Consider the following 19,524-nt stretch of genomic DNA (forward strand, 5'->3'; position numbering starts at 1 on the left):
GGAGGTGCAACGAGACCTAGGTGTCCTTGTACACCAGTCACTGAAAGCGAGCATTCAGGTGCAGCAAGCAGTTAGGAAGGCAAATGGTATGTTGGCCTTCATTGCAAGAGGATTTGAGTACAGGAGCAGGGATGTCTTACTGAAGTTATACAGGGCCTTGGTAAGACCACATCTGGAGTATTGTGTGCAGTTTTGGTCTCCTTATCTGAGGAAGGATGTCCTTGCCATGGAGGGAGTGCAACGAAGGTTTACCAGACTGATTCCTGGGATGGCAGGACTGACGTATGAGGAGAGATTGGGTCGACTTGGCCTATATTCACTAGAGTTTAGAAGAATGAGAGGTGATCTCATCGAAACATATAAAATTCTAACAGGACTAGACAGACTAGATGCAGGGAGGATGTTCCCGATGGCTGGGGAGTCCAGAACCAGGGGTCACAGTCGCAGGATACGGGGTATGCCATTTAGAACCGAGAGGAGGAGAAATTTCTTCACTCAGAGGATGGTGAACCTGTGGAATTCTCTACCACAGAAGGCAGTGGAGGCCAAGTCATTAGATGTATTCAAGGAGACAGATATATTTCTTAATGCTGAAGGGATCAAGGGATATGGGGAAAAAGCAGGAACAGGGTACTGAGTTTGACGATCAGCCATGATCATTTTAAATGGCGGAACAGGCCCGAAGGGCTGAATGGCCTACTCTTGCTCCTATTTTCTATGTTACTCTGCTGCATCTGTCCCTTAACTGTATCAGAACTCTCCTTACTGGGACAGTGTAACATTTCCAATTCCCACAGCAATTTCTCAGTGAAAACTATCAATTTAGTTCCAATTAGTGCCAAATTAGTAGTTTTGTGTTATGTTCTCTCGGCTGCAAGAAACTTGACCAAACTTGTCCAAATCATTCGACTCATGACACTTGGAACCAGCAAGGGAGACTTTCCATTTAGGCTGCATTCAAATCCATGCCTCGTCTCCAGGAGGCAGAAGAACAGCACAAGAACCCATTGTACCAACAATTTTACACAATCTGTCTTAACTTTAACGACAGCACAAAAGAATGCTATGTGCAACATCAAAAATTTGATGCAAGAAAAGTTTCACTACAATAAACCAAATCTTTCCTAATCCCTTAAGGAATTTTTAAAAAATCGTGGTGTCCATCAACAGCACTGTGCAATAGCTCCCTGCCATGCCACAGCCCACGGGTCCTTCTGCTGCTCACTATATTACTGGATGGCCATCAGCAATCGGAACCCCCAGCTCATTCCTAGTTCCTTATTTAAATGGTCAGAAAAAAATAATCACCTGACAGCTCATCAGTTAAGCTGTCCAGCCTATGTCTACAACACTAACTTCTTGTTGCATTTATATAGCACTTTTAAAGTAGAAAAATGTTCCAAGGCCCTTCACAAAAAGGCAAAGAAAAAAATGGACACTGAGCCAAAGACAGCAATATTAGGAGCGGGCACGAACAGCTTGGTGAAAGAGGTGGGTTTTATGGAGTGTTTTAAAGGAAAGACGTAGATGGAGAAGTACACCCCATTTTGGATTTAAACACAAAGAATCAAATTTTAAATGAGAGTTGTTGGGAGCCAATGTTGGTCAGTGAAGTTGGGGTGATGGGCAAGCGTGACTTGGTGTGGGAAAGGACACAGCAGTCGAGCTTTGAATGAACTCAAGTTTACAAAGGTTGGAGGATGTCCAGGAGGTGACAAAGGCACAGACAAGCGTTTCAGCAGCAGAATGGCTGAGGTAGGGCCAGAGGTGGGCAATGTTACAGAAGTGGAAGTAGGCAGTCCAATGGACAGACTATAAGGTCAGAAGCTCATCTTGGGGTTGAATACAATGTTCAAGTTGCTAACATTCTGGTTCAGTCTGAGATGGGAAGGGAGATAGAGGTGGTGGTGAGGATAGAGTTTATGGTGGGAGGCAAAGACAATGGCTTTGGTCTTCGCAATGTTTAGCTGGAGGAAATTGCGGCTCATCCAAGATTGAGTATTAAACAAGCAGTCTGACAGCACAGAGGCAATGGAGCAGTTGAGAGAGTTGGTGGAGAGCTAAGGCTGGGTATCTAATGCACATGGAAACTGTCACCAAGGGGCAGCACACAGATGGGGAACAGAAGCATGGATGCTTGGAGACTCCTGCAGTAACAGTGCACGAGTGGGGAAAAAGGCCATTGCTCGAAATGATCTGGCTCCAATCGGATAAATAAGAGTAGAACTAAGCGACCTCAGTCCAAAACGAGCTGGACAATGGAGAAAATCCAGTGAAGGAGGATCGTGTGATCGACAGTGTCAACTTTCAATGTTGTTTCAATGCTATGGCTGGGGAGGGGGGTGTGGCTGCACAACCCTGATTGGAGAGATTGGGAGTTGCAGGAGACATGGGCACAGATCTAGGAACTGGCAACATCTTCAAGAACTCTGGAGGGAAAGGATGGTTGGAAGAAAAGAGGGGTTGAGAATGGGTTTTTTGAAGGCGGGGGGTGGGGGGCGCGGTGGTGACGGCAGGGAGAAAGAACCACTTATTCTGTCACCTAGCACAAGGGTCAGGAAGGAAAGTTGTGAGGTCAGCAATTTAGTGGGAATGAGACCAAAAGCACAGGTGGTCGGTCTCATGGATGAGATGAGCTCGGAGAGGGCAGAGGAAGATGGGAGAGAAACTAGAGCGAAACGGGGGTTCAGGGTTAGGGTAGGGGAAGCCAAGGGCAAGGCTCGGCTTGGTGGGCAAGGAGATGGTGGGGGAGAAAGAACAGAGGCAACTGAATGGATGAACTCTATCACGGTGGCTAAGAAGTCCATGAGCTCCTCGTACTTTTTGTTGGAGATGAGGGCGGAAGGGGCAGGGCAGATGGGTTTAAGGAGACATTGGTAATGAAAAAAAAGTAGTTTACATAAGAACATAAGAAATAGGAGCAGGAGTAAGCCAATCGGCCCCTCGAGCCTGCTCCGCCATTCAATAAGATCATGGCTGATCGGATCCTAACCTCAAATCTAAATTCATGTCCAATTTCTTGCCCGCTCCCCATAACCCCTAATTCCCTTTACTTCTAGGAAACTGTCGATTTCTGTTTTAAATTTATTTAATGATGTAGCTTCCACAGCTTCCTGGGGCAGCAAATTCCACAGACCTACTATCCTCTGAGTGAAGAAGTTTCTCCTCATTTCAGTTTTGAAAGAGCAGCCCCTTATTCTAAGATGATGCCCCCTAGTTCTAGTTTCACCCATCCTTGGGAACATCCTTACCGCATCCACCCGATCAAGCCCCTTCACAATCTTATATGTTTCAATAAGATCGCCTCTCATTCTTCTGAACTCCAATGAGTTTGTGAGGTTATCTTTGCTCTTCAGGATTTTCCTAGAGTAGTGGGCAGTTTTGGTGGAGGAGAGTGGCCCTGGCCAGCATTTGTTGTTAGTTCCTCATTTAATACAAAGTTCAAGATCACCTATGGTCTTCTCTGAATAGGAACAATGGGAGTTGAAAACTGGTTCTTCAGCTCATGGTAGGCTGTAAGGATAGGCTGTAAGGTATTATAAGGACAGGAGTAAACAACAACAACTAGCATTTATATAGCACCTTTAATGTCGTAAAACGTCCCAAGGCGCTTCACATTTAAAAAAAAAATTTTTTATTCGTTCACGGGATGTGGGCGTCGCTGGCAAGGCCGGCATTTATTGCCCATCCCTAATTGCCCTCGAGAAGGTGGTGGTGAGCCGCCTTCTTGAACCGCTGCAGTCCGTGTGGTGACGGTTCTCCCACAGTGCTGTTAGGAAGGGAGTTCCAGGATTTTGACCCAGCGACAATGAAGGAACGGCGATATGTTTCCAAGTCGGGATGTTGTGTGACTTGGAGGGGAACGTGCAGGTGGTGTTGTACCCATGTGCCTGCTGCTCTTGTCCTTCTAGGTGGTAGAGGTCGCGGGTTTGGGAGGTGCTGTCGAAGAAGCCTTGGCGAGTTGCTGCAGTGCATCCTGTGGATGGTACACACTGCAGCCACAGTGCGCCGGTGGTGAAGGGAGTGAATGTTTAGGGTGGTGGATGGGGTGCCAATCAAGCAGGCTGCTTTATCTTGGATGGTGTCGAGCTTCTTGAGTGTTGTTGGAGCTGCACTCATCAATGATCAAACAAAATTTGACACCAAGCGACGTAAGGAGATATTGGGACAGGTGACCAAAAGTTTGGTGAAAGAGGTCGGTTTAAAGGAGAATCTTAAAGGAGGAGAGAGGAGTAGAGAGGCGGAGAGGTTTCGGGAGGAAATTCCAGAGCTTTGGGCCTAGGTGGAAGTAGGCGGTCTTGGTGATGGAGCGGATATATGGAGGCTCATCTCAGGGTCATATAGGATGTCAGGGTTGCAAATGATCTGGTTCAGCCTCAGACAGTGGCCAGGGAAAGGGATGGAGTCAGTGGCTAGGGAATGGAGTTTGAGGCAGGGATCGAAGGCAATGGCTTCGGTCTTCCCAATGTTTAGTTGGAGGAAATTTTTGCTCATCCAGTGTCGGACAAACAGTGTGACAAATCAAGAGACAGTGGTGAGGTCGAGCAGGGTGTTGTCAGCGTACATGTGGAACCTGATGTTGTGATTCCAGATGACATCGCTGAGGGGCAGCATGTAGATGAGAAATAGGAGGGGGCCAAGGACAGATCCTTGGGGGGTACTCCAGGGGTAATGGTACTGGAGCAGGAAGAGAAGCCATTGCAGGTGATTCTCTGGCTATGACTGGATAGATAAGAATGGAACCAGGTGAGCTCAGTCCCATCCAGTTGGACGATGGAGGTGGATGGTGTGGTCCACCTTGTCAAAGGCTGCACACAGGTTGAGAAGGATGAGGAGGGCTAGTTTACCATTGTCACAGTCACATAGAATGTCATTTGTGACTTTGATAAGGACCATTTCAGTACTGTGGCAGGGGAAGAAACCTGATGGAAGGATTCAAACACGAGTGGCAGGAAAAATGGGCACGGATTTGGGAGGCGACAACACGTTCAAGGACTTGAGAGGAAAGGGAGGTTGGAGATAGGGCATTAGTTTGCAATGACAGAGGGATCAAGAGTGGGTTTCTTTTGAGGAGAGGAGTGATAACAGCAGATGAGAAGGGGAGGGGGGAACAGTACTTGATAAGAGGGAACCGTTAACAGTGTCAGCTAACATGGGGCCAGGAAGGGAAGCTGGGTGGTCTGCAGTTTTGTGGGAATAGGGTGGAGGGAGCAGGAGGTGGGTCTCGGTCAAGATGAGCTCAAAGAGGGCATGTGGGGAGATAGAAGAGAAACTGGAGAAAGATGTGAGTTTAGGGCTAGGGCAGGGGGAACCATAGGGGAAGTTTGGCTTGGTGAGCTAGGGGAAGGGAGGGAAGCGGCAGAGGCAGCTGAATGGATGGTCTCAATCTTAGTGACAAAGTAGTCCATGAGCTCCTCACACTCACAAAGCATGGAACACGCAATGCATCATTCCACTAGTAATGTAGAACGGTGTGTCCTGTGCTGTGTCTCATTAAGATCACAAAGCTGATTACTCTTAGCAGAATTTGAGATCAATTAGCAGTCAGTCAGACTTTCTATCCTCTTTTACATACTTTTTAGAAGTCTGACACAGAAATTTGGGTCCTGAAGTGTGGACAGTTCCCTACTTCCATCATTTTTCAGTATCACTTTTCCACATTAACATTAACAGGGTATTATCAATTTGTCATGACATCATGTGTATAAAAAAATCTCTAGTTTATGCATTAAAATAAAATAAGACTTGCTTCATTTTAGCACAACCACATATTGAAACATAGGTGGATGAAAAATATTTCCTACGGGCATACAAAATAAGAGTCCAGCTGATTCAAACTAAATTAACAGCAGAGAAGGATTATCTTATGATAACCTCAAAGATAATTTGAGCTTTACTTATACCAAGAAAAGATGGTTATTCAATTATTATTTGAGGATGCATAAAACTTGCCAAATATGGAGTATTCTTGTGCTACACGGAGCCATCCGAAAGTGTGGCGGGGTGGGTGGGGGAGAGGGATGAAGAGATCAGCATATAGCAGTTGCAAGATTCATAACTGAACTTTGCCTCAGCCTTTAAGTTCTGAAATAAAATGCTCACAGATCTTTGGTTTCTAAAATGATTAATCGTTCCTTACTGCATTGTTCCTCCACAGCACATGTGCTTAACTCGGATTGAAAGGAAATTAAAACTATTCAAAGCACCTTCATATGTTGAAACTACAGCACATAAATAGGCCATTCGGCCCAACTGGTCAATGCCAGCGATTATACTCCTCACGAGCCTCCTCCCTCCCTACTTCATCTAACCCTGGTGGTTCCCTCTATAGTTCCCTGGATTTGTTCTTTCTCCTTTTGTAAATATGGGAACATTAGCTGTCCACCAGCCTTCTGGCACTATTCCCTTTTCCAGAAATATTTTATAAAATTTCCAGTTTATATTCCCTAGTTCTACTCTCATCCCCTCAAAATTAGCTTTCTTCCAATCTACTAATTTGGTCTTTGCCTTACTTACATCTTTCTCAATCATTATTTTAATCCTTATTAAGTTATGATCACTATTGCCTAGATGATCTCCTATGCCTACTTCTCTTATCTGTTCTGGTTCATTTCCCATTACTAGATCCAGCAGTGATCTCTCTTTTGTTGGGCTTCTCACATATTGGGTAAGAAAGGAGTCCTGGACACACTCTAAAAACTCCATTCTCTTTTCCCCTGTCCCTACCTCTTGCCGGTTTATTTGGGGGTAGTTGAAATCTCCCATGATTATTATTCAATGTTTTTTTTTAAACTCATTTCATAGATTTGTCTACATATTTCATCTTCCACTTCCCATCCACTATTAGGTGGTCTGTAGAATATCCCTATTCATGTGATCGATCCCTTCTCATCATTTGTCTCAACCCATATGGATTCTGTTGCTATCTTAAAGTTACTTATGTCCCTTTTTTCTATTGCCATTATGCTGTCGCTAATTAATACAACTACCCCACCCCCCCTTCCCTATCCTTTCTAAATACGTTATATCCTGCAATATTTAACTGCCAGTCCTGTTCTTTGTGTAGCCAGGTTTCAGTTACCCCTACTACATCTGGCTCCTCGCTATGAATTATTGCCTGCAGTTCCCCTGTTTTATTTCAGATGCTGTGCACATTGCTGTACAGGCAATTTAATTTGTTTTTAATAATTGTTCCCCTCCCTTTGTTTTTAACAGTCATTTTGTGCTTATGTTCTATAACTGTATTTGTTCCCTGACCGTTTATGTTGCCCTTATTCCTTAGCTTGGTCTGGCCTTGACTCTCATTTCCTATCTCTTTTATCTCCAGACCCTTCTCCCTGCCTTCCGAGTTTAAAGTCCGACGGACGGCCCTATTTATCCTTGCCTCTAGGAAACCGGTCCCATTCCGGTTCAGGTGGAGCCCGTCCCAACGGTACAGCTCCTTCCTGTCCCAGTACTGGTGTCAGTGACCCATGAAATGGAACCCCTATCACAGAATGCCAGATTAAAAAGTCAATTGTAAACGAATAGAAAATAATCCAGAGCAAAATACTGCAGATGCTGGAAATGTGAAATAGAAACAGAAAATGCTGGAAATACTCAGCAAGTCAGGCAGCAGTCACATGGGAACAACACCACCTGCACGTTCCCCTCTAAGTCACACACCATCCCGACTTGGAAACATATCACCGTTCCTTCATCGTCGCTGGGTCAAAATCCTGGAACTCCCTTCCTAACAGCACTGTGGGTGAACCTTCACCACACGGACTGCAGCGGTTCAAGAAGGTGGCTCACCACCACCTTGTCAAGGGCAATTAGGGATGGGCAATAAATGCCGGCCTCGCCAGCGATGCCCACATCCCATGAACAAATAAAAAAATGTCAGGCAGCATCTGTGGAGAAAGAAAGAGTTAACGTTTCGGATCAATGACCTTTTGTCAAAACTGGAAGTAGCAAGGATTTAACAGTTTTTAAGCCAGTACAGAGTCAGGCAAGGGGGTGGGGGGAATGGGAGGGGAGGAAAGAACAAAAGGGAAGGTCTATGATAAGGTGCAGGGCAGGAGTGATTAAATGACAAAAGGGATGATGGTGCAAGGCAAGGAGGGTGGTAATTCAACAAGTAAAGAAACAAAAGATGGGTCTAGAGGAGCTGTAAATGGCAACAGCAGAACCATTACCAGCACCTGCTGTCCAAAAAAATGGGAGCAGTGGTTATGATCTGAAGTTATTGAAATCAATGTTGAGTCCGGAAGGTTGTAAAATGCCTAATCAAAAGAAGAGGTGCTGTTCCTCCAGCTTCATTGGGACAGTGTAGGAGGCCGAGGACAGAGAGGTCAGAGTGGGAGAGGGACAGAGAGTTAAAATGGCAAGCAACCAGCAGGTCAGGATCACGCTTGTGGACTGAATGGAGGTGTTCAGCAAAGCGATCACCCAATCTGAGTTTGTCTCCCCAATGTAGAGGGGACCGCATTGTGAGCAGTGAATACAGTATATTAAATTGAAAGTACAAGTAAATCACTGTTTCACCTGGAAGGAGTGTTTAGGGCCCTGGACGGTGGGAAGGGAGGAGGTGAAGGGGCAGGTGTTGCATCTCCTGCGTTCGCATGGGAAGGTAACATGAGAAGGAGAGCAGGTGTTGGGGGTTATAGAACAGTGGACCAGGGTGTCACGGAGGGAACAGTCCCTTCGGAATGCTGAAAGGGGAGGGGAAGGGAAGATGTGTTTGGTGGTGGCATCACGCTAGAGGTGTTTAGATGCAGCTAAGCAATGCACAACTACATTAGCTATGAATTAAGTACAGTGTTACCTCTATTGTTAGAGGGGCCACTGAATATAAAAAACAAGGAAGTCATGCTAAACCTTTACAAATCACTGATTGGGCCTCAGCTGGAGTACTGTAACAATTTACCCATAGTTACACTTCGATTAAACAAGTGGGCCAACAACGTAGAGGATGATTTGTTGAATGTGGAGGCTGGTGGGGTGGAAGGTGAGGACATGGGGGACCCTATCGTGGTTCTGGGAGGGAGGGGAAGGGGTGAGGGCAGAAGTGCGGGAAATAGGACGGGCGCGGTTGAGGGCCATCAACTACAGTGGAGGGGAATCCTCGGTTGAGGAAAAAGGAAGACATATCGGAAGCACTGGTGTGGAAGGTGGTATCGTCAGTACAGATGCGACGGAGACGGAGAAACTGGGAGAATGGAATAGAGTCCTTACAGGAAGAGGGGTGGGAGGAAGTGTAATCAAAGTAGCTGTGGGAGTCGTGGGCTTATAGTAGATATTGGTTGACAGCCCCTATCTCCAGAAATGGAGATAGGGAAGACGAGGAAAGGAAGGGAAGAGTTGGAGATGGACCATGTGCGGGTGAGGGAAGGGTGGAAATTGGAAGCAAAGTTGATGAAATTTTCCAGTCCAGGCGAGAGCAGGAAACAACACCAATACAGTCATCAATGTTCCGGAAAAAGAGGTGAGGAAGGGGACCTGAGTAGGACTGTATCATCCACAAACTTCAAAACTGTACTCCCTATACCTATGGCCAGGTCATTTATATACAAGAAAAGCAATGGTCCTAATACCGACCCCTGGGGGACCCCACTCTACATTTCTCTCCAGTCAGAGAAACATCCATTCCCCACTACTCTCTGCCTCCTATCCCATAGCCAATTACGTACCCTAATTATCACTGTCCCTTTAATCCCACGTGCTTCTATTTTCCAAATTAGTCTGTTATGTGGTACTTTATCAAATGCCTTTTGAAAGTCCATATATACATCGACTGCACGACCTTCATCAACCCTCTCTGTTACTTCATCAAAGAACTGAATCAGGTTAGTCAGACATGATTTGCCTTTAACAAATCCATGCTGGCTGTCCCTTATTAGCCCATGGTTCTCCAAGTGAGAATTAATTTTATCCATACAAAATTATGATTTCAATTTTTTAAAATAATGGTGCAATAAATTATGTAAACGGTCAGGAAGCTGTTTAGATGCAGCTAAGCAATGCACAACTACATTAGCTATGAATTAAGTACAGTGTTACCTCTATTGTTAGAGGGGCCACTGAATATAAAAAACAAGGAAGTCATGCTAAACCTTTACAAATCACTGATTGGGCCTCAGCTGGAGTACTGTAACAATTTACCCATAGTTACACTTCGATTAAACAAGTGGGCCAACAACGTATAGAATGAAGGAGAGACTGGCAATACTGCACGTAATTTAGGACATTCAGTATATTGCTCATCACCCCCCCAAATAATGGAAGCTTCACCCGTGTGGCTACAGGAGATAGTTAACAGATCTAAATATTAAAATTGCGCTCAAATTTATCTTAAATGCCATAATAAAACAGAGTCCAACTGCCGACATAGTTAATTATTTCAGTTTCTTGCATTTTGCTCAGGTTTTGGAGGCAGTATATTAAAAAAAATTAAAAGCAGAAACTAACATTTAAACTTCAAATCATATTTGGTAAACACAGTTCTCATGCCAGTAATGAACATTCTTTCAAACTGGCAGATGAAATAGATTCTAAATGATAAGATGTTCTTTTCCAGAATCATTTCATTTCCCAGTAAGCCATGACCAGATGCATATGTATACAGCAGAAATATTGTACTTTTTAAATGAAAACACCAGGAAGCTGAGTATTGATGAATTAAAAGGGTGCCCTGTATTGCAGTAATACTACACTGCTTATATAAGTTAAAAAAGCACAACATAAAAGAAACAGATTACATACGACTTCATCTGTTATCTCACGTTTCTCGTTGTCTGTGGGCTGGCAAATCGACGAAGAGATAACAAGCAGGATTTGCATCTAACTTTCAGATTTCCTGCAACTCTAATTAGCAAATAGGTCACGTGACATTCTTTAAGAGGGCACAATGGAAAGACATCATGTTATTGTGCACACTGGAACAAGAGAACAGACCATTTGTTAAGTAGTTAATTGGGGTCAAAAGATTCCCACAATGCTTTGCCTTCTCATTAAAAACTGAAAACCAACAGCTTAATCTGCCATCATCAGGTTGCACTGGGAAATGGTTGTGTGTAAATTATATCTCGTGTATGGATTATTTCTAGAAGGATGCACCATTGACGGAACGAGTTTAAAAAGGTGTCCTCTAAAATGTGTCAAAAAGTTTCCACATTTGTAGAGTCTTGTATTGACACCCACAATTCTATACAAGTACCAGTATTGGATACTTGTCACATTGGTACCCATATCTTAATGGAGTCTTGGTGCAGCTATATTCCACAAATCATTTTTAATTCAATCCAAACTTTAATGGTTTCTCTCTAATACTTGTCATAATGACCTGGACTTGGGTATAGAGTACAATTTTGAAGTTTGCAGATGATACAAAACCTGGCAATGTAATAAATAGTGAGGAGGATAGTAATAGACTTCAGGGGGACAGACAGGCTGGTGAAATGGGCAGACACATAGCAGATGCAATTTCATCCGGATAAGTGTGAAGTGATGCACTTTGGGAGGAACTACGTGGAGAGTCAATATAATTAAATGGCACTATTTTGAGGGGGATGCAAGAGCAGAGGGACCTGGGGGGCAAATTCACAAATCTTTGAAGGTGGCAGGGCAAGTTGATAAGGCGGTTAAGAAAGCCAATGGGATACTTGACTTTGTAGATAGGGCCACTGAATTCCCAAAAACAAGGAAGTTATGCTAAACCTTTACAAATCACTCATTAGGCCTCAGCTGGAGTATTGTGTACAATTCTGGGCACCACACTTTAGGAAGGATGTCAAGGCCTTGAAGAGGGCATAGAGGAGATTTACCAGGATGATACCAGGGATGAGGGACTTCAATTATGTGGAGAGATTGGAGGAGCTGGGATTGTTCTCCTTACAGCAGAGAAGGTTAAGGGAGACCTAATAGGAGGTATTCAAAACTATGAGGGATTTTGATAGAGCAAGTAGGGAGAAACTATTTCCTCTGGCAAATGGGTTGGTAACCAGAAGTCATAGATTTAAAATAATTGGCAAAAGAACTAGAGGGGAAATGAGGAGAAAATTTTTCGCAGAGAGTTAAGATCTGGAACGCACTACCTGAAAGGGCGGTGGAATCAGATTCCACAGACACTTTCAGAAGGCAATTGGACATGTACTTGAAGAGGACTAATTTGCAGGGTTATGGGGAAAAAGCTGGGATGTGGGACTAAATTGGACGGCTCTTTCAAAGAGGCACAGGCACAACGGGCTGAATGGCCTCATTCTGTGCTGTAAGATTCTATGATTCTACTTATTAAGACACTGCAATTTGTGTGTCAAAATATAGGACTTCCACATGAACACAAACAAGATTTTGGAATCTAATTGTTAATTTAGTGTTCAAGATCGAGTGCTGATAGCAGACAAATCACATTAAGAATCTTTAATGAGGGCTCCCCTGATGGGGAAGGAAGTTTATCGAGTGAGCAGCAGAGCTATATAGAGCAAGGACATCTAAGGTTCTATTCCTGGTCTATGATGATTTTGCTGGTGTTAGGGATGCTACGGTCGGCCACAAAGCCTCTAGGTTAGGAAGGGGAATGCTGGCTAGGGGGTCCTACTTAGTAACCAGCATTTTTCAGTGAAAGTTGGGGGAGGACATGATTCAGCTCAGCTGTAATGTAATGGCTGATGATCACTAATAATGTGTCCACAGGTATAATTGTCAGTTGGGCGAGTTACCAGAGGGTACCCATGCCAATATGAGAGAGAAAACAAAAAAAAGAGCAAGAATGCTACATACATACTTGTTGGCCACTTGTCTGACAGTGGCAATACACATTTTTCACTCCTCTTAAGGTGAGGAAATAAATATCTATCCTACCATGAATAATCTCAAGTTGCACTGTAGCAAGATTCTACATAGATGCTCTATGTTACAGCCTGTGCCCTACTGCATGCACAGTGTTTTGAAGTAGAATTGGTTGATCGAGAAACCAACCTGAAGAACCATCAGAGCCTGAAGCCAGCACTGCAGAATCGCTCAACTGCAATAATAATTGTGCAGTAAGACGCATTCGCATTCTGATGATCATGGCAAAGCATGGCAGGGAGTGCCAGCTCATCGCCACATTTCAATGTATAGCACAATAAATAGTTATCAGTAGTTAAACTACCAAAAAAAAGATAAAAATGAGTTTTGTTTTGAAGATTGGAGCAGGGGAGAGGAGAAAAGCATTAGATTCACAGGAATAACTGCTATTTGGGTGAGTTACCAAAGAGCACTCATGACAATATCTTGGAGAGAAAAAAAGCATATGGTACTGTTTTTGTTGCCTGAAAGCCAGCTAAAGTGGAAAACCTAAGAATCTTTTCAGATTCAGCAAATGACATGAGATTATCACAACTTCAAGGTCGCCGGTTCGCCTGATGGTCATTCCAGCTAAGTGCCCTACCAAGAAGGTTCCAGGTTTAAAACAGAGTCTGACATCGCTGATAACAGTTGGGTTAACAGTGACACGCTACAGTCAGCCTCAATGTCCCAGGTTATTTTGGATGGGAGGGAGAAGAGAGAAAATAGCCTGGGGTTGAAGTGTATTTTTCGATCGAGTGATCCCTGTTGGAATGTGGACTCAGCTGTGATGTCACCCATAGCCCGCTGACTCGCATTATCAGAGTGCGTGAGCAGGGGACCAGAGTGTTGTCAAGGAGCAAGGGGATAAAATTGGGAACAAAAATTATAGCATAGAGTCATGTTATTTTAATCATTGTACTTTTTTAAAAATGTAAGCGTTTAAACATATTTATAGGTCTCAAAAGAGCAACTGTTGGGACATGGACGGTGCATTAATCCAGGCAACATCTGTGAGATGCAGCTAGTAGCTCTGTGCTGGAGAGAGGCATGGGAACATAGGAATTGCTAGACAAAAAAAGACTACGGTCCATCTCGTACACCTTCTACCATCCTGGTAGTCGCATGAAACAATGATAATGGAGTTGTTGACTAATCGTAGCAATTAATCTCTATCAATTAGTCTATGACAGACCCAGACATGAGACTAGGAAAACCCCCAGTGGTGGAGAGCTTTGGGAAGCATAGGTCTAAAGTTACCTGTTCCTCCCAAGCATGTTACACTCATGTCATGTCTCAAATTACTCTGAGAATTGGGTACAGTAGTCTCTTGCTTATGGTACCAGACTACGAGAGGTCATGAGTTCAAATCCTACCATAGCGAACTGTCAAATTGAATTCAATAAATGTGGTGTTTTGTGAGCTAGCAGAAAATGATCGTGTTTATTATCAAAACTGAACCAGTTGGTTCATTAATGTGCTTCAGAGAAGGGAACTTGCCACCCCTACCTGGGCTGGCTTATATGTGACTCCACCACCACACTTAATACCCTCAAGGCAGCAGAGACAATGCTGCCTTACCAATGTCACTCACAGCCAAAGACCAAAAAAATCTCATTCTGAAATTTTTTAAATGAGCAGACCAGCCACGAGTGTGAAGGCAGAGTTTCAATCTGCAACTTCTGACCCACTTCTCAGGATTTCACTCACAATCTCACTCCTTATCTGCAGAAGTAGGTGCTGAGCCAATAATCAACAACCTGTCCCTCTGTAGAAGTGATCTGTTCATTTAAAAAACAAACTTGCTACATTCCAAACCTGTACTTTGAGTAATAATCCACAGCCTTTAATAAATACCTCTCGTTTGTTGCCAGTGGGAGAGAGCAACTTACGTGACATGATTGTGGAAGTACAATTATTATTTCTAGTGGTATTCTTCTTCACATGTTACAGTCGGGCTCCTGTAATAATGGCTGAGAGATTTGAAAAGGGGAAGAGAAAGAGTCAGGATACAGTTAACTCTGAGGCTCTTTATTTTAGCTCCAACACGATTGTGATTATGCAGCGGCCTAGATGCTGCCGGCTAAGAAGGATCAGATCCCATGACATATTCTTTGACAGAAGCTACATTTAGCTCCCACTCAAACTAAGATTTTACAAATACTAGAATGATTATTCAGTCTGCAGAATTATCTACTGCACTTAACCCTGCTCTCTGCTTCTTCCAGCAGTTACAAGCAAAGGAGACAAGCTTAACTCTTCTGGATCAGAGAGGAATTCCCCAGAGCTTTTTTCCTAAATTGGCCTAGTTTTTTTTGTTCTTTTTGCCTCTACCAGGAAGTTGCATGACTGTTTGGCTCGGGGGGGTGGGGGGGAGATGTGGGTGGATAGCCTAAGTTAAATTATGAGGGGACAAGGCAGGCTCGATGGACCAGCTGGTCTTTCCCTATCCACCTTTTTTGTATTTTCTTTTAAACCAAGTTGGTTCCCAATTTTATCACCTTCTAATAGTAGTGACTTGTGTTGGGAAAGCTGGGTGCCATCTGCCCTGTGGTACCTTGACCACTCTTCCTGTCAAGCATCGAGAGTGGACATCGCCGATGCCCCCTCACTTGTTACCTGTATACACGCGTACATCCTTACTTACTTTTGAGCACAGGATGACTGGATGGTATTTAGGAGCAGGAATTCAACTGGCATTTCAATTCTCTATCCCTCATCCTTACTGAGGGCAACTGTAATGCCCAGCTGAGTCTACCCAATTCAATACAGATCAGAGATGGAGCCAGCGGCCTCACTAATATGCAAGGGTCAGTACCACAGAGACAGAGATATTTACCTGGTAAGCCATTGGAGAGTGCAAATCAAACTTTTAAAATTGGGGCCTCTTTATCCAAATTATTTTAAATTTGTATACAGTTGATTATCTGTGTTAATAAGCACATAATCCAGAATGACACTCACAGTGAAGTACTAAGGGAGTGTGGCGTTGTTGGAGGTGCTGGCTTTCAGATGAGATTAAATTGAGACACTGCCTGCCTGCTCAGGTGGATGTAAAAGGTTTGAAGAGCAAGGAGATTTCCAGTATGCTGGCCAAAATTCCCTCAACCAACACCACCACCAAAAAAAACGATTATTTGGTCATTCATTTCTATTTGTGGGAACTTCCTATGTGCAAATTGGCCAAGTGTATGTGGATGAACTGTGAGTGGGGTTGTGGGATTTAAGAGTAGTGAAGGTGGTTTTACGATTTAGGAATACTGGGGAGAGGGGTTGTGGGATACAGTATTACTGAGGCCGTAATGGGTGTGGGAATATACTGAAGGCGTCCAAGGATATTGGAGAGGCGGTCCTGGTATTTTGGAATAGTTCCAGATTTCCACCATCTTGTGTGTGGAAAAGTGCTTCCTGATTTCACTCCTAAACTGCCTAGCTCTAATTTTAAAATTATGCCTCCTTGTTCTGGATTCCCCCCAGCAGAGGAAATAGTTTCTCTGTGTCTACCCTATCAAATCCATGTATCATTTTAAACTCCTCAATTAGGTCACCTCTCAATTCTCTAAAGTGAAGAGAATACAAATCAAGTTTATGCAACCTATAATTTAACACTTTCAGTCCTGGCATCGTTCTGGTGAATCTGTGCTGTACCCCCTTCAAGGCCAAAATATCTTTCCTCATGTTCAGTGCCCAAAACTGAACCCAGTCTCCAGATGGGGTCTGACCAAGGCTCTGTACAACTGATGCATCATTTCCTCACTCTTGTATTCCAACCCCCTTGAGATAAAGGCCAACATTCCATTCGCGTTTTTGATTACTTTATGTACCCGTACACTAGCTTTTAGTGATGTGTACATCGACACCTAAATCCCTTCGCTCCTCCACAGCTTCTAGTCTCTCACCATTAAGGAAATATTCTGATTTGTGTTTCTCAGATCCAAAGTGGATGACCTCACACTTCCCCATATTGAACTGAATCTGCCACAGTTTTGCCCACTCACTTTGTCTGTTTATCATAGAAAGGTTACAGCATGGAAGGAGGCCATTCGAGTCCATGCCGGCTCTATGCAAGAGCAATCCAGCTGATCCCATTCCCCCACCCCCGCAGCCCTGCAAATGTTTTCCTTTCAAGTATTTATTCAGTTCCCTTTTGAAGGCCATGATTGAATCTGCCTCCACCACCCCCTTGGGCACTGTATTCCAGATCCTAACCACTCGCTGTGTAAAAAAGTTTTTCCTCCCGTCATCTTTGGTTCTTTTACCAATCATCTGAAATCTATGTCCTCTGGTTCTTGACCCTTCTGCCAATGGGAACAGTTTCTCTCTATCTACTCTGTCCAGACCCTTCATGATTTTGAATACCTCTATCAAATCGCCTCTCAACCTTCACTGTTCCAAGGAGAACAACTCCAGCTTCTCCAGTCTATCCACGTATCTAAAGCCCCTCATCCCTGGAATCATTCCAGTAAATATCTTCTGCACCCTCTCTAAGGCAGTCACATCTTTCCTGAAGCGCAGTGCCTAGAATTGGACACAATACTCCAGCTGTGGCCGAACCAATGTTTTATAAAAAGTTCATCATGACTTCCTTGCTTTTGCATTCTATGCCTCTATTTATAAAGCCCAGGATCCTATATGTTTTTTTAACCACTTTCTCAACCTGCCCTGCCACCTTCAACGATTTGTGCACACATACCACTAGATCTCTCTATTCCTGTACGCCTTTGAGAATTGTGCCCTCTAGTTTATAATGCCTCTCCTCGTTCTTCCTACCGAAATGTATCACCTCGCATTTTTATGCTCTTTTATAACAGCCCCCCTGCACAGAACTTTCTGGGAGAGGGTGTGCATTCAATGTGCATATGGCGATGTCACTGCATCGTGATTTCAATGGATCATGTGACATGCTAAAAATCCCAGACTTTCTTTAACATCTTCCATCATCGCATCAACAACTTGCATCAACACAGGACAAAAGGTGTTATGGACCAGTGAAAAATCGGGTAATTTTGCATTTATCCACTCTCAGCTGTGGAAGACTGAAGCGCTTTGAGCTAGCGTCCATCAACATAAAACTAGCTTTAGAGAGTCTAAGTGGATTCTACAAAGACCTTTCAATTTTGATCACTATTTTTAGCACTATCCTGTCTACTTCTGGATAGTTAAAATCCCACATTATTACAGCCATATTATTTCTGTAAACCTCTTCGGATGGCATACAGCGCTACCTGAATTTCTTTATCACGATGTCACTACAATGCACCCACTCTAGAGTTTCAAGGTTTTGATCAGGTAAATTGAGAAAACTATTTCAACTGGTCAGTAAGTCAGTAACTAGAAGACTAAGATTAACAGAGGGCTGTTTGGACATGGAATGTTCCATCAGAAACAGTGGTGGAATTAGAATCCATCATAGCTTTTAAAATGGAAATGGATAAATATTTGAAATAGAAAAAAAATTAAAAGTGTAAGGGGAAAGGGCAGGGAAATGATAGGATTCCCTCCTCCACACGAGAGGGCAGAGATATATTTGCCACAAATGTGATCCTTTTCTCTTGTAAATTACAGGCTGGTGCTGCCAAAACAAATACATTACTGTTTCTAAAACCATTTTGTCTGCGTGCCACTTATAATTTTTCAAATGCTGTAAACGCTCAGCTATCGAGTACAATAAATAAAGGAAAACATGTGCCAAGTATTAACACAGCATTCATTGAAAACTGCTGCCTGATGGAAAAATAAATACAACAGAGCATCTATCCAACTGCATTTCCGTTTCATTTTAAGCAGTACATTATGAAGCTCTGATTTGTATTCCCAGTTCGTTTTTATAATCTGCCCCTTTTAAAGTCGGTACTTGACCTATGAAATGGCTAAGCAGCTTGATTCATGGACATGGTTTTAAAAACTAGCAAAATGGGGATTCAGTACTAAAAATACCTGAGCATATAAAATATTAGTTACTATCATAACAGGCACTCACAAGGACTAAACTATCTCGGCTGAACAATGAAGCAATTTAGCTATTGTGTCCAAGCAGGCAAAGTTACACCATACGGTTATATTGTAAAATATACACCCAATACATTTGTATTTGTACAAAAAGGTGAAACTTTTTTTTTGCCCAGGCACCCAGTGCCAACCAGTCAGCTTCCATAGAAGGTCAACATCCTACTTGGCATCCACTAGCGCTGCTAGAGAAGCTGTCATCGGGAGATGCACAATCATTTAAAAGAGTATGGAGAAATGGTATAGAAATGGGACCAAGTGGATAGCTCTTTCAGAGATCTGGTGAAGTGAATACTTCAAAAGTACAAGTCCAACGAGCCAAATGACCATCATCTGTGCTGTAACATTCCATGTTGCTAACTGCCCAGAATGACTGTCCCTCCAATTTTCCCTTCTCCCTAAATCACTATGATTTAAAATGGCTATGCTATACAAGCAATAGACTTTCCATCAATTTAATGGTTTTATTTTTTTTTAAATGTAAAAATAATAGCATTTATCAGTGATAAAATTACAGTATTAATCAACCTTTATGATCATAGGTGATCTTCTAGTTAAGCAATTCATGCATGAAATGAGAAAATTAGCCTCTTTTTTTTTAAAAATGGATAATTACTCAGTGAAAGGCTTGCATGCTCAGTTTTCTTTCTGTGAGTTCTGTTCCAACAACACTAACTTGCATTTATATAGCGCCTTTAATGTAGTAAAATG

At 43.2% G+C, this 19,524-nt stretch overlaps 1 protein-coding gene across 5 annotated transcripts in view; it reads right to left on the bottom strand.

Annotated features, from left to right (window-relative positions):
• commd1 (copper metabolism (Murr1) domain containing 1) overlaps nt 1–19,524 on the bottom strand; it is a 130,151-nt gene that overhangs the window by 42,072 nt on the left and 68,555 nt on the right. The window lies entirely within an intron of this gene.

The sequence above is a fragment of the Heptranchias perlo genome, chromosome 8, assembly GCF_035084215.1.
Source record: "Heptranchias perlo isolate sHepPer1 chromosome 8, sHepPer1.hap1, whole genome shotgun sequence".
Lineage (NCBI taxonomy): Eukaryota > Metazoa > Chordata > Chondrichthyes > Hexanchiformes > Hexanchidae > Heptranchias > Heptranchias perlo.